This window comes from Triticum dicoccoides, chromosome 5B (genome assembly GCF_002162155.2).
Source record: "Triticum dicoccoides isolate Atlit2015 ecotype Zavitan chromosome 5B, WEW_v2.0, whole genome shotgun sequence".
Lineage (NCBI taxonomy): Eukaryota > Viridiplantae > Streptophyta > Magnoliopsida > Poales > Poaceae > Triticum > Triticum dicoccoides.
Window position 1 is genome coordinate 706,150,054 of NC_041389.1, and position 12,078 is coordinate 706,162,131.

The window sequence follows — 12,078 nt, forward strand, 5'->3', positions numbered from 1 at the left end:
ACCGCTCCGCCGCAGTGTCTCCCCAGCCGGATCCCATCGAGACCCGTGAGGCCACGGCAATGGCGGATCATGGCGAGGCCAGCAGCAGTGTCTCCCCAGCCGGATCCCGTCGAGATCCGCAAGGCCACGACAATGGCGGATCATGGCGAGGCCAGCCGCAGTGTCTCCCCAGCCGGATCCCGTCGAGATCCGCGAGGCCATGGCAATGGCGGATCACGGCGATACCACGGGCTTCCTCCCTGCCCACACACCGGCCACGGGTGCTCCCACCTACCCCATCTCCTTCCTCAGATCCAGCCTCCAGCTCCTTCAAGCACCACCAACCCCTTCCCTCACCTCTTGCCTCCCCTTCCCCTTTCTCTCCCCATCGGCCATATCCAGTCCCTGAAGGCTGACCTTGTGCACGCGGCGTCAGTGCCATTGATGCAGGTCGTGCCTGTGTCGATGCAGCGCGCAAGCGGGTTTGTTCGTGGGGGTGCCAAACCGCGCGGAGGACGACGAGATCCGACACATGCTCGTGATTGCCATCCAACGCCTTGCATCCAATGTACAGAAGCGACACCGAATCGAGCTAAAACGGCAAGGAGCGCCACTCACCAGAGTCATGCCGTCCACCATGAAGAGATGTGCTGTGGAGAATCTCTAGCAAGAGATTGGCGGAGATGGAGTGGGGGCCTGTGGCCTTCATTACAAATGTCCTTGTAATTTTAGTTTTAAATTTGGCTTTGTTTTGCATTAAATTCTTGGTTGTAATATTTTTGCGAACCTGCTGTAATTTTCTTTTATTTGATGATACGGGCTGATATCTATATAAATGTATGGACTCAAAGTAGCGAATAATGCATGAGCTTAATATATGAATATACCCCAAATTAGTTGGTAACTGACTTGGACAAAAAATAGTGAGATAAACATAATTAGTGGGTCAAAATCCTGTTTGGACTGATTATAACATGGGCCAAAATTCTATTTGGGCCGTTTACCACACATGTCATACTAAAATTAGTGGGCCAAAATTCTATTTGGGCCCATAAACATGTGGATGCCAAGTCAGATCCATGTTGGCTGCCATGTCAGATGATGACATGGAATGTATGGTTTACGCCGTTATCTAACAATAATGTGTGACGGCCGAGAACCGTCATGGATCCATGACGGATCTGGCGATCCGTCAAGGAGTGCATGGTGGTCAAATTATGACGTGATATACATGACAGATTTACAATCCGTCACGGCTGCCCTATCATGACGATTATAGACACATGTGTGACAGTTTGAATCTGTCATGAATTAACACATTTCTTGTAGTGCTTGTTGACGAATTCAGGAAGCTGAACCTCCATATTGTTCCTCCTGGTGCTCTCACTCCCCCTCCTCCTGAGAGCCGCAAAATGAACCTCCATGTTGCTTCCCAGGGTTCTCTCAATACCCTGGTTGCTCTACCAGATCTCGTGGAAAGCATCAAGACGCTGCAGAAGTATCACTCTCAAGCCCACAAGATTAAACGCTACCTTTTTTTGAATGTTGAGACAGTAGGAAAGGCTCCTACTGCATATATATTAAGTATAACACAAAAGCAGTTACATGGTGATAATTACAAGGTGGGGGGGGGGAGTTAGACACTACTGAGCTATACGTCTCAAAACTAATGAAACCCTAAGTTTAGAGTTTGCAGAATGGAAGAGACAACATGTCTCTTATGAATGGGCATTCTATAAAGAAGATTACCAAAGTCAATCCTGAACCTACTCCACCATGAGTCAACGGAAGGCACCACATGTCTAAAATAATTGTTATTACGCTCCTTCCAGAGACTCCAAGCAGCAATCAGAAAGATTTCCATGATCATCTTGCGCGGGTGTTGATTGTTCATTTGTTCAATAAGATCCAGCCGGTTGCCACCCCCCCATACGATGCTCAGACGTTGCCAGCAAACATTGCTGAAGGTGCAGTGGAAGAAAAGGTGCTCCACCATCTCCTAGACGTGACGGCCACACAGCAGGCAATCAAGGTTGGTCCCAAGGTTATAATGTCAGCGTTTCAGCATGTTGCGTGTGTTGAGGCGATCAGAGAGCAAAAACCAACCGAAGACTTTGACTTTCGGGGTGCACTTGGTCCGCCAAAGCCATTTGTACGCCACATGAGCCACCACATCCCGAAAGTAAAAATTGTAATACGCAGCAGTTTTGAAAACAGTGGCTCCCCAACAGTAGGCCCACACATCCGGTCGTTCATCAAGTGTAATTTCCGCAACGTCAAGCTGCAGAAGCTTTAACTCATCATGGGCTTGCACGGACAGGGGGAACTGAAAGGTTTCATGCAGGGTGGCTGTCATCAGGAACTCCCGGACCGAAAGATCTTCATGATGGACGTACGAGAATGCCCTTGGATACTTGTCAGAAAAAACATCCTTATTCCAGGTGTCCTTCCAAAACAACGCAGTTTTTCCATTGTTGACTTGAACATGGGTGATACCACGGTATATGGGCATGAGGTGAACAAGATCTCGCCACCAAAAGGAGCCGCAAGTATCAGCTACATGCGGTATGGAGTCCAAGTAGTACGTATCCCAAATCAATTGTACCCAAGGAATGTCAAGTTTGTTGAAGAATTTGTGGAGGAATTTCAGAAGCATGCCATCATTTTGAATCCTCAAGTCAAGAATACCGAGGCCGCCACTAGATTTGGGGCGGAAGACCATGGGCCAAGCAGCGAGGGAATTGTGCTTATCGCCATCAGCTGTCTTTTTTAGCCAGAGGCAATGCCTACGAATCTTGTCCAGCTGGGCAATGATTTTCTACGGCAGTCTCAACATGCCCATCGGATATATGGCCAGAGAAGTAATGAGTGAATTGATCAATGCCAATCTACCAGCATGAGACATGAGAGACATGGTAGCTGTGATTTTTCTTTCTGCCTTGCACACAAACGGTGTCAAATCTAAGACCGTTGGCCGTGTGGTCCCTAGGGGTAGCCCAAGGTAAGTGAACGACATAGTTGCTTGGGTGCAACCAAAGAGATTTGCCAGGGCATTGCACTTGTCAGCCGGGGTGTTGATAGGAATGATCGTGGATTTATGAAAGTTGATTTTTAGCCCGATCGACATGGCGTAGTCCTCAAGGATTTGTTTCAACTTGGTTGCTTGGAGAAGGCACGCAGGCAATACCACGATAGTATCGTTGGCATATTGGATGACAGGGTATTGAGCATCACCTTTAGGAGGGGTCGGGTGATTGAGCAAGCCTTGCGCAAGAGCATCGTTGATGGCAGTTTGAAGGAGGTCGGCCGCAATTACAAAAATGAGAGGTGACATAGGATCACCTTGGCGGACCCCGCACTTGCATGGAAATTGTCGACCAGGGACACCATTGAGAAGCACTGAAGACTTGTCGGAAGAGAAGATATTGTGCATCCAACCCAGCCATGTAGGTGGGAAACCCATTTTTTTCATAATGAGGAGCATAGCCGAATGCTCAATGGTATCGAATGCCTTGGCAAAGTCCAGCTTGAGAAGAATGATTTCTTTCTTGGAGGCTTGACACTGATGTATGTATTCGAAGGCCCAAGCTAGGCAGTCATGGATGGACCTGCCCCGAATAAAGCCGTACTGATTTTTATGTACTAACTGAAGAATAATGCGTTGCAAGTGATCAACCAGGATATTAGTGATTAACTTCAGACAACAGCTGAGAAGAGTGATGGGCCTGTAGTCATTCACGTTGTCAGGCGAGTTATTTTTTGGAATCAACGTGATATAACCCGCATTGATACTTTCCAGACTGAGACCACCCTGATGAAATTCATGGCAGAGGAGATAGAAGTCTTCTTGCAGGATAGGCCAGCAAGATTTCTGAAAGGCGCCATTGAAACCATCAGGGCCAGGGGCCCGATCAGGCGGCATTGCCGCAACCACAGCATCTATCTCTTTGTTAGTGAATGGATCCACAAGAGTGGCGAACAACTCCTCATCCTTAAGAAGATTATCCAGGTGGAATTTCATAGGTGAGGGGTTGGCTTGCCCCATCCGAGATTTGAAAGCCTCAAAGAGGAGGGATTCCTTACCAGCATGATCTTCAACAATACTGCCATCAACTGCTATCAGAGAACTGATATAATTCCTCCTGTAACGCTCAATAGCCACAGTTTGATTTTTTTTGAATTCTCAGCCCCGAATTGGATCCATCTAATGGTGCATCATTTTTTCCAATAATCTTTCTGGTGTTGGAGAAGCCTCAATAGATGTTTTTTGAGAATATTGCGGAAGTTTCGCTCAGGAGTGGTAAGTGGCCGACGATCTTCAATATTATTTAGCTCCAGAAGCGTTTTGTTAGTATTTTCAATGGCAATGTTCAAACGAGAAATCTTCTTACTCCATTTCTTAAGACCATATCAAACAGCCTTGAGTTTTTGATCATCCCTAGTGGCCGCGTTGGACTGTCTGTTGTACTTGATGGGTTTATTCCAAGCTTGTGCCACAACCTCCATAAACCCTGGATGGGCAATCCAGTATGTTTCAAACCTGAAGAGCTTACTTCTTGGAATAGTTGTTTGGATGACCACAGAGCAAGGAGTATGGTTGGAGACTGGCTTCCCCAAAGGATTCACCAAAGTGTTTGGCAACGATATGGTCCAATTTAGTGTGGTGAAGAACCAATCAAGTTGTTCCAAGAGCGGTTGTTGCTGCATATTGGACCAGGTATAAGCTCTGGCCTTAATGGGTATTTCAGTGAGGTTTTGCTCCCGAATAAAATCATTAAAAGTGAGCATGTCCTGGACATTCCCACCAGGTTTGTTGCGGTTATCAGGCGAACGAATGTAATTAAAGTCGCCGAGGAGAAGCCAGTCTTCAGCAGCAGGGATATCCAAATCAAATAACCACCTAGTGAACGACGTACGAAGATCACCTTGACAGGGGCCATACACATTGACGAGTTTCCAACAGTGATTAGATTGCGTGGAGGTAAATTCAACTCCTAATGCAAATTGCTCAAACATGAAAACCCTGCCCGAGAAAACACTACTGTTCCAGATCGTAATTATGCCGCCCAAAGCGCTGTGTGAGGGAATATATGCAAATTGATCAAAACGTCGCGGGCATAAAGATTTGAGAATGGCAGCGTCAAACGAGGGCATCTTAGATTCTTGTAGGCAAATCACCGCGCAACCACTAGTCTGGATCGCATTACTAAGCGCTAAATGTTTCTCAGGTGCATTAAGACCGCGCACATTCCAGCATAGTACATTCCAGTTGCACAAGAAAAGTTCAGAAAGCTGCAGAAGACAAAAGAGAAACCCAGCTAATCCTCGGACAGGGCCGAGGTAGTGAGCTCTTCAACGGGCACCGTGCAAAGGTTGACGCCAATGGGCTGCATGGTGGCGATGGGTGTTGGTGGTGGGATCGGAGCATCATCATCAACTCCGGGGGCAGCAGCAGCAGTGGAATCCACAGGAGTATCTTCAGTAGCCTCCAGAGCAGAGGGGATGACACGAGGCTTGACTCTGGACTTGGTCTGGCGAGTATCAGAGGCGAGATTGACCCGGAAACCATCGTACTTATTGTGTCTAGTGCTTCTGCGCAGAGTTGCAGTGTCAATTGGGGCTAACATCTTTCCTTTCCTCTATTTTAGGGCTTGTGCAGAATGTTGCAGGGAGCTTGACGATCCTTCATCAGACAGTGGCAGAGGTGGCATTAGTGGCTCTGAAGCAGCAGCAACAAACTAAGTGGGTTGTGGGATCTCACCCATGGAGTGCATCTCAACAGTGTCAGGGAGCATAGGTTCAGACTGCTCCATGGTGAGGAGCAGGGGAGCAGACGGAGCAGGCGGATTAAGTTGAACAGGAGAGAGCACCATCTGGACCGGAGAGATCTGAATTTCTTCACCAGAAAGAGACACCTGCACCATCACTTGAACAGAATCATGACGAAAGCCAATGCCCGAGCGCCAGGGACCAAATGAAGCAACCAGCGGGCGCAGCACCGAGAAAAGTGTCGCATTCAGCTGTTGGCGAGGGATAGGGTTGGCAAGCAGGAGAGCCATGAGCACATTACCCTGCGCAGACAGACCAAAACGCAGTCCCTGAGGATGAACATCAACAGATACCGTAATCATCTCATTGTGGCTCTGGACCTCTGGTGCAGAAACATCATCACGCAGGAGCAGATCAGCAGAATGGGTGGCCTCAGAGTCTTTAGAGCTCGTGAGCGAGTCATGCCAAGCTTGCAGAGCATTGTCAGTGACATTGTTCTCAGGGACAATGCCATCTTGCACCTACAGACCCTGAGCTACAAGCCAGGCCTGTAAATTCATGAGGTATGGTGGCAATTGTGGCAGCGGTGGAGCTGGCGGAGCAGGCCATTCTCCCCATCCAACATGATCATGGTTAGGAGGAGCCACAGGACCATCGGGCACACCATTGGGGGTGCTGCATTCTGCACAAGCCAATTGTGGACCTGTTGCTGGTACAGTTGCTCGGCTGTCAGGTCAGGGCCAAACTGGGGATGAGGGTTTCCATCAGGTGGTGGTGGTTCTTCACCGGCGGGCAGGACTTCTGGAAGTAGCCCGTTCCAGTCATTGCTCCTGAGAATGGTGATCTGGACAGTCCAACAGTCCCTTGCGCCACCAAGCTGCCAAACCACAAAACTCTTTGGCACCAAACGCAGATTCAGAACTCTCGCCTTAATGAGCATGAAACGATGGTCCTGGCGAGGATTGTACCAAGAAACAAGCGAACCGAAACCACCCAAGGCTTTATTGACATAGTAGTCAGTCTGGTAATCATAGGGGAAACCAAAAAACATCAACCATATCTCTGGTCCAAAAGTGGTGGACCGATGATTGAGTGCTTCGTTGTGAGGGACAAATGTGACAAGCAGATCTTCATCCTCAAGCTCTAATGGTGTTGCAACGGCAGTATCATAGATGAAGGAATCGACAAATCCAAAGATACCAATCCCAAAAGGGTGGTCACTTACTTCAGTGGTGAACAACTTGGTTTTTTGAAGCAGAGCATGAACCGCTTGACGAACCTCAGCGCGGCGATGCAGAGGCACATAGGCGCTTGTCTCCGCGATTGCCAAGTAGTCGTGGTTGAGCGGAGGGATAGGGCCGACCACCATCCCACTCCGGACAACTCGATCAGCCGGCCCTGGCTCGACGGCGAAGCCTGGCGGCAGGAACGGCACCGGGTTGAGGGTGAAGTTCGCCATGATGGCAGTGCAGAGAGAGAGAGAGGTTGAGGCGACGGGTGTGACAGAGGTGGCGAATCGCAGGCGCGGGGCGGTGGCGATTGAGGAAACCGAGTAGAAGCGGAAGCGTGTGAGGCTGTTTTGGTAATATGAGGATTTTTAGGGATCCATTTCCAACGCTTCAGCCAACGTTTCCTTCTACAGGAATGCGCCGCGTGTCCATAGTGGCCACAAGCCTCGCATCAAACGGATGATTTGAGTTTGGGTTTATTTTTTATGAGAGCAGAGGCCGAGGGGGGACAAGACTGATTGACACTGGATGGATTCATGACCAAAATTGGTCTAAGCTGTTGTAGAGGAATCCGGGCCGGGCATTTGCTTGCCTTGTGATCAGGTGCGGAGCAATTAATGCAAATCAACCTAGCATGGCAATCGATCTTCCGGTGCCCCCATTGTAGGCAACGAGCACACAAAACCGCCCAATTAGTAGTAATCAGATCGATCTCATCTTCAGAATATCCGGCCTGGGCCCAATCCAATTTGTAATGGGCCGACAGGCGGGGTGGCCAGATCGTATGGGCTGGTGCATATTTGAAAGCCGAGGTAAGAAAGCATTGTGGCGGGTTAGGATAAGACACATTAATGGGACAATTAAAACTGCCCAAACATAGATACTCAATGTCATTAGATCCCTCAGATTGCGCTTGGCGACGATATTGCTCAATTAATGAGACCGTCGATGCCTCCTGAATTACCGTTGGCAAATGATCCACTGCCGGAAATGACACAAATTGAATTTGAATTCCTTGACTGTTCGTTGGGCCTGAGGAGGACGACGCCTCCACATCATGTATGTTGGAGAAAACCAGGTGATCAATGGGTTTGAGGGAAAACTTACGTAGCTCCTTCATGGATGACGCTAGAGACGAAGAATCAGAAGTAAAAACCCCAAGTTTGATTTGATAGCCATGGGACGACGAACAGCGATCTCAGGTAACTCTTCATCGGCGTGCCAACTCAAATTATTCGAGGGCACATGGTTGAACCGGCCATTGAACAAATAGAAATGGCAAATGAAATCCGGCCAAATACAATCCTTAAGCCCGTAGATAAAATGGCCAACCTTATTATTAGCAACCGAGAAACGAAAGGCTCGAGGATTAATCTGAAGCACATTGAGACCAACCCGAAATCCTCCAATGCAACATTGAAGCGCAATACCCACAGATTCTTCAGTGAGCGGGAAAGAAGCCGAAGAGAACGTGACGACAAGGAAGAACTCCTTGGAGTCTCGAGAAGGGGAGAAATGCACCGTAGAACCAAAGTTTCTTCTCACCTGATCTGCAAGGGCTAAGCCAGGAGCAAAATCCCAATGCAGGAGTCCCTCCATCTTGAATCAATCTAGAAATCGCCATGATTTTTGGTGGAGAAGGTGTGGGAGGAGAGGGAGAGGAGAGGTGGGAGAGGAGGCGCCATTTCCTCAATGATTCACTCGCCTGGATTAAACGCTACCTTGAAGAAGGAAAGCCCTCATTCTTCACTTTTGATGATACTGGCACTTTGTTCTTTAAAGGTCGCCTAGTGGTCCCTTCAAAAGATAACCTAGATATGACTCAGGAGGTTATGAAAGAAGCTCATGATACACCTTTGTCTATTCATCCCGGTAGCACCAAGATGTACCAAGACATTTGCCAGAGATTCTGGTGGTCTAATATGAAGCAAGACATTGCTCGTTATGTTGCTGAGTGTGACGTTTGTCGTCGTATCAAAGCAGAGCATCAACGGCCTGCTGGAACTCTGCAACCTATCTCTATTCCTGAATGGAAATGGGACCATGTTGAAATGGATTTCGTCACTGGATTTCCCAAATCGCAGAAAGGTAATGATGCTATTCTTGTCGTCACTGACCGACTTTCCAAAGTTGCACATTTTCTGGCTGTCAAAGAAACTATCACTACAAGTCAGCTGGCAACCCTCTCCATGTCCAGAATTGTCTCATTACGCGTTATTCCATTGGTAATCAGTTCAGACCAAGGCAGTTTATTCACTTCAAGATTCTGGGCAAGTTTCCAAGAAGCTATGGGGACTCATCTGTCTTTCAGCACTGCCTTTCATCCTCAGTCGCAAGGGCAAGTTGAATGTGTCAACCAAGTTCTCGAAGACATGCTTCGAGCTTGTGTTATTTCCTTTGGCAAGAAATGGGAGGAATATCTCCCGTATGCTGAGTTCTCTTATAATAATAGCTATCAAGCTAGTCTGAAGATGGCCCCCTTCGAAGTGTTATATGGACAGAAGTGTCGAACCCCTCTGAACTGGTCAAAAATTGGGGAACGCCCATTCTTCGGCCCCGATATTATCCAACATGCCGAAGAACAAGTTCGTATTATTCGCGAGAATCTCAAGACTGCTCAGTCACGTCAGAAGAGTCAGTATGACCGTCATCATAAAGACATGGTCTATCAACCTGGCGAAAAGGCTTATCTTCGAGTTACACCAATGAAGGGTGCTCACCGCTTGGGATCAAGGGCAAACTAGCTCCTCGCTATAATGGCCCATTCACTATTCTCGAAAGGCGTGGAAAAGTGGCATATCAACTGGAGCTTCCGCCGAACCTTTCTCAGGTTCATGATGTGTTCCACGTGTCACAACTCCGCCGCCGCTTCAAGGACCCAATCCGAGCAGTAGATCATGAAGTGCTCGAATTGCAACAGGACCTCTCCTATAAAGAGCATCCAGTCCGCATTCTCGACCAAGCTGAACGCCGCACACGCCAGAAGGCGATCAAGTTCCTCAAAGTCCAGTGGTCGCACCATTCTGAAGATGAATCCACTTGGGAACGCGAGGATCGCCTCCGTGATTAATACCCCGCACTGTTTCCTTCTACCTCCTAAATCTCGGGATGAGATTTCTTGTAGTGGAGGAGATTTGTAATGCCCGGATAATCATGCTACAGTAATCCCCATTAAACAAATGCCATGTCATCTATATTACTGTTGCTAATTAAGTGGTAGTTCAAAAACATTGCAAATTCAAAAATGAATTAGTGACAAACACCCAAAGTTTTCAAAAGTCAAAGCAAAAATGTTTGGGGGTTGCCAAATATTGCATAGGTAATTATGGTGAAGTAAACACATTTTTAGAAAATGCCTAAATACTTTAAAATGAAATAAAACAGAAAAGAAAAAAAAGAAAAAGAAAAAGTGAAAATAAAGCAAAAGGAAACGGACCCCACCTCTCTTGGACCAGACGGCCCAGCTAACCTAGCCGACCGGCCCGCCTCCCCCTGCCGCCTCCCTTCCTTGTTCACCCGACCCGGGTCGGAACAGGGGCGCGTCCCCGCCGCACCCTCTCGTCGGCGACGAGGAGAGGATAAGGCCGCCACGCCCCGCCTCCTCGATCCAGCCTCCCACTCGCCCCCTCTCTCGCCTCGGTTCCTGTGCCTCTCCCACTCCCCTCCAGATCCACCTCGCCCTCTCCTTCCCCTCCGCATCCGAGCGCCACCGCCGCCATGGCTCTGGCCTAGCCAAGGCCACCGTGCCCACCTCGCCGCCCCATGGTGTCTCCAAGGGCCGCTGTCATCCGCTGCTTCGACTGGTGCAACCCGTTGGAAACCGGAGCCACCGCAACACCCCCAACGCCTCCGTCTTCCTCCTCTGCTCCGACAAGCTTCGTCGCCGCTCTTCACCAACTCCGGCGACGCCCCTGCAGCTACTAAACCCCCAAGGGCCACCATGTGTGCCGCTCGGTGAGCCCCCGCTTCCTCTTCTCTCTCGCGCGCGCCCTAGCTAGCTGTCGCTGTAGCACCCGAACGCTCCGCCACGGATCTCGTCGCTGGCGGGACTCCGATGACCAAGTGGTCACGGGCCAGCGCCCGTTGCTTTTGCTACATCGCCTACGTCTCGCCTAGCCTCTCCATTTGCTTGTTGCCGCGCCGCATCATCGTTTCCCTCCCGCAGCTGAACTGCCATCCGCCGCGCTCGTCGCCGGCGACTTTTCCGGCCACCTCCGTCCATGCCACTGGTCCTAGTAGACGCGGCATAGACTCCCCGTTGGAACGCAACCCCCCGCGTCAATTTTGGTGGCTTGTAGCCAAATCCCGCAGCATCCTGTGCGCTGCCGCCGCGTTTTGCCTCGCCGGCGACCATTCCAGCCATCCCCGTCGTCGTGCTCCCCTCCATCGGACGCGGCGCGAAGAGGCCATTCCAGAGAGCCTAGCCGCGCCCGATTTGGTGCCGCGTAGGAGAATCCCGACGCTCGCCGGTGTTAGGCCGCTGCGCGCGGGCTCGCTGGAGCTACTCCGGCGGCTCCGCTGAGTTGGTACACCTGGGGCCACCCCTGGGTCACTGCCTGTGGGCCTGGGGGCCCCAACTAGCCACGTTGACCGAAGTCAACTATGCTGACGTGGCAGCTACTGCCACTGACATGCGGGCCCCATGCCATAAAACGAATAAAAACAAATAGATAATCTTCTAATTAATTAAAACCTAATCTCCCACTGATTACTGGGCCCCACCTGCTAATTAACCCAATTAATTAGTTTAAACCCCCAAGTTAGTGCCCTGTCAATAACATGTGGGTCCCACTGGAACCACCTGTCTGGTTTGACTGGTCAGCCGACCTGTTGACCAGCTGACGTCAGTATTGCATCATGCTGATGTCATAATTCCTTTTTGTTAAAAAAAGTAAATTCCAATAAATGATTTAAATCTTTTAAAATTAATGTAAAATAAACCGTAGCTCGGATGGAAAAACTTTGTACATGAAAGTTGCGCAGAACGACGAGACGAATCCCGATAAGCAGCCCGTTCGTCAGCTACACATCCCTAACATATCGAACATGCAACTTTTCCCCTCCGGATCACCTGTCCGAAAATGCGAAACGCCGGGGATAC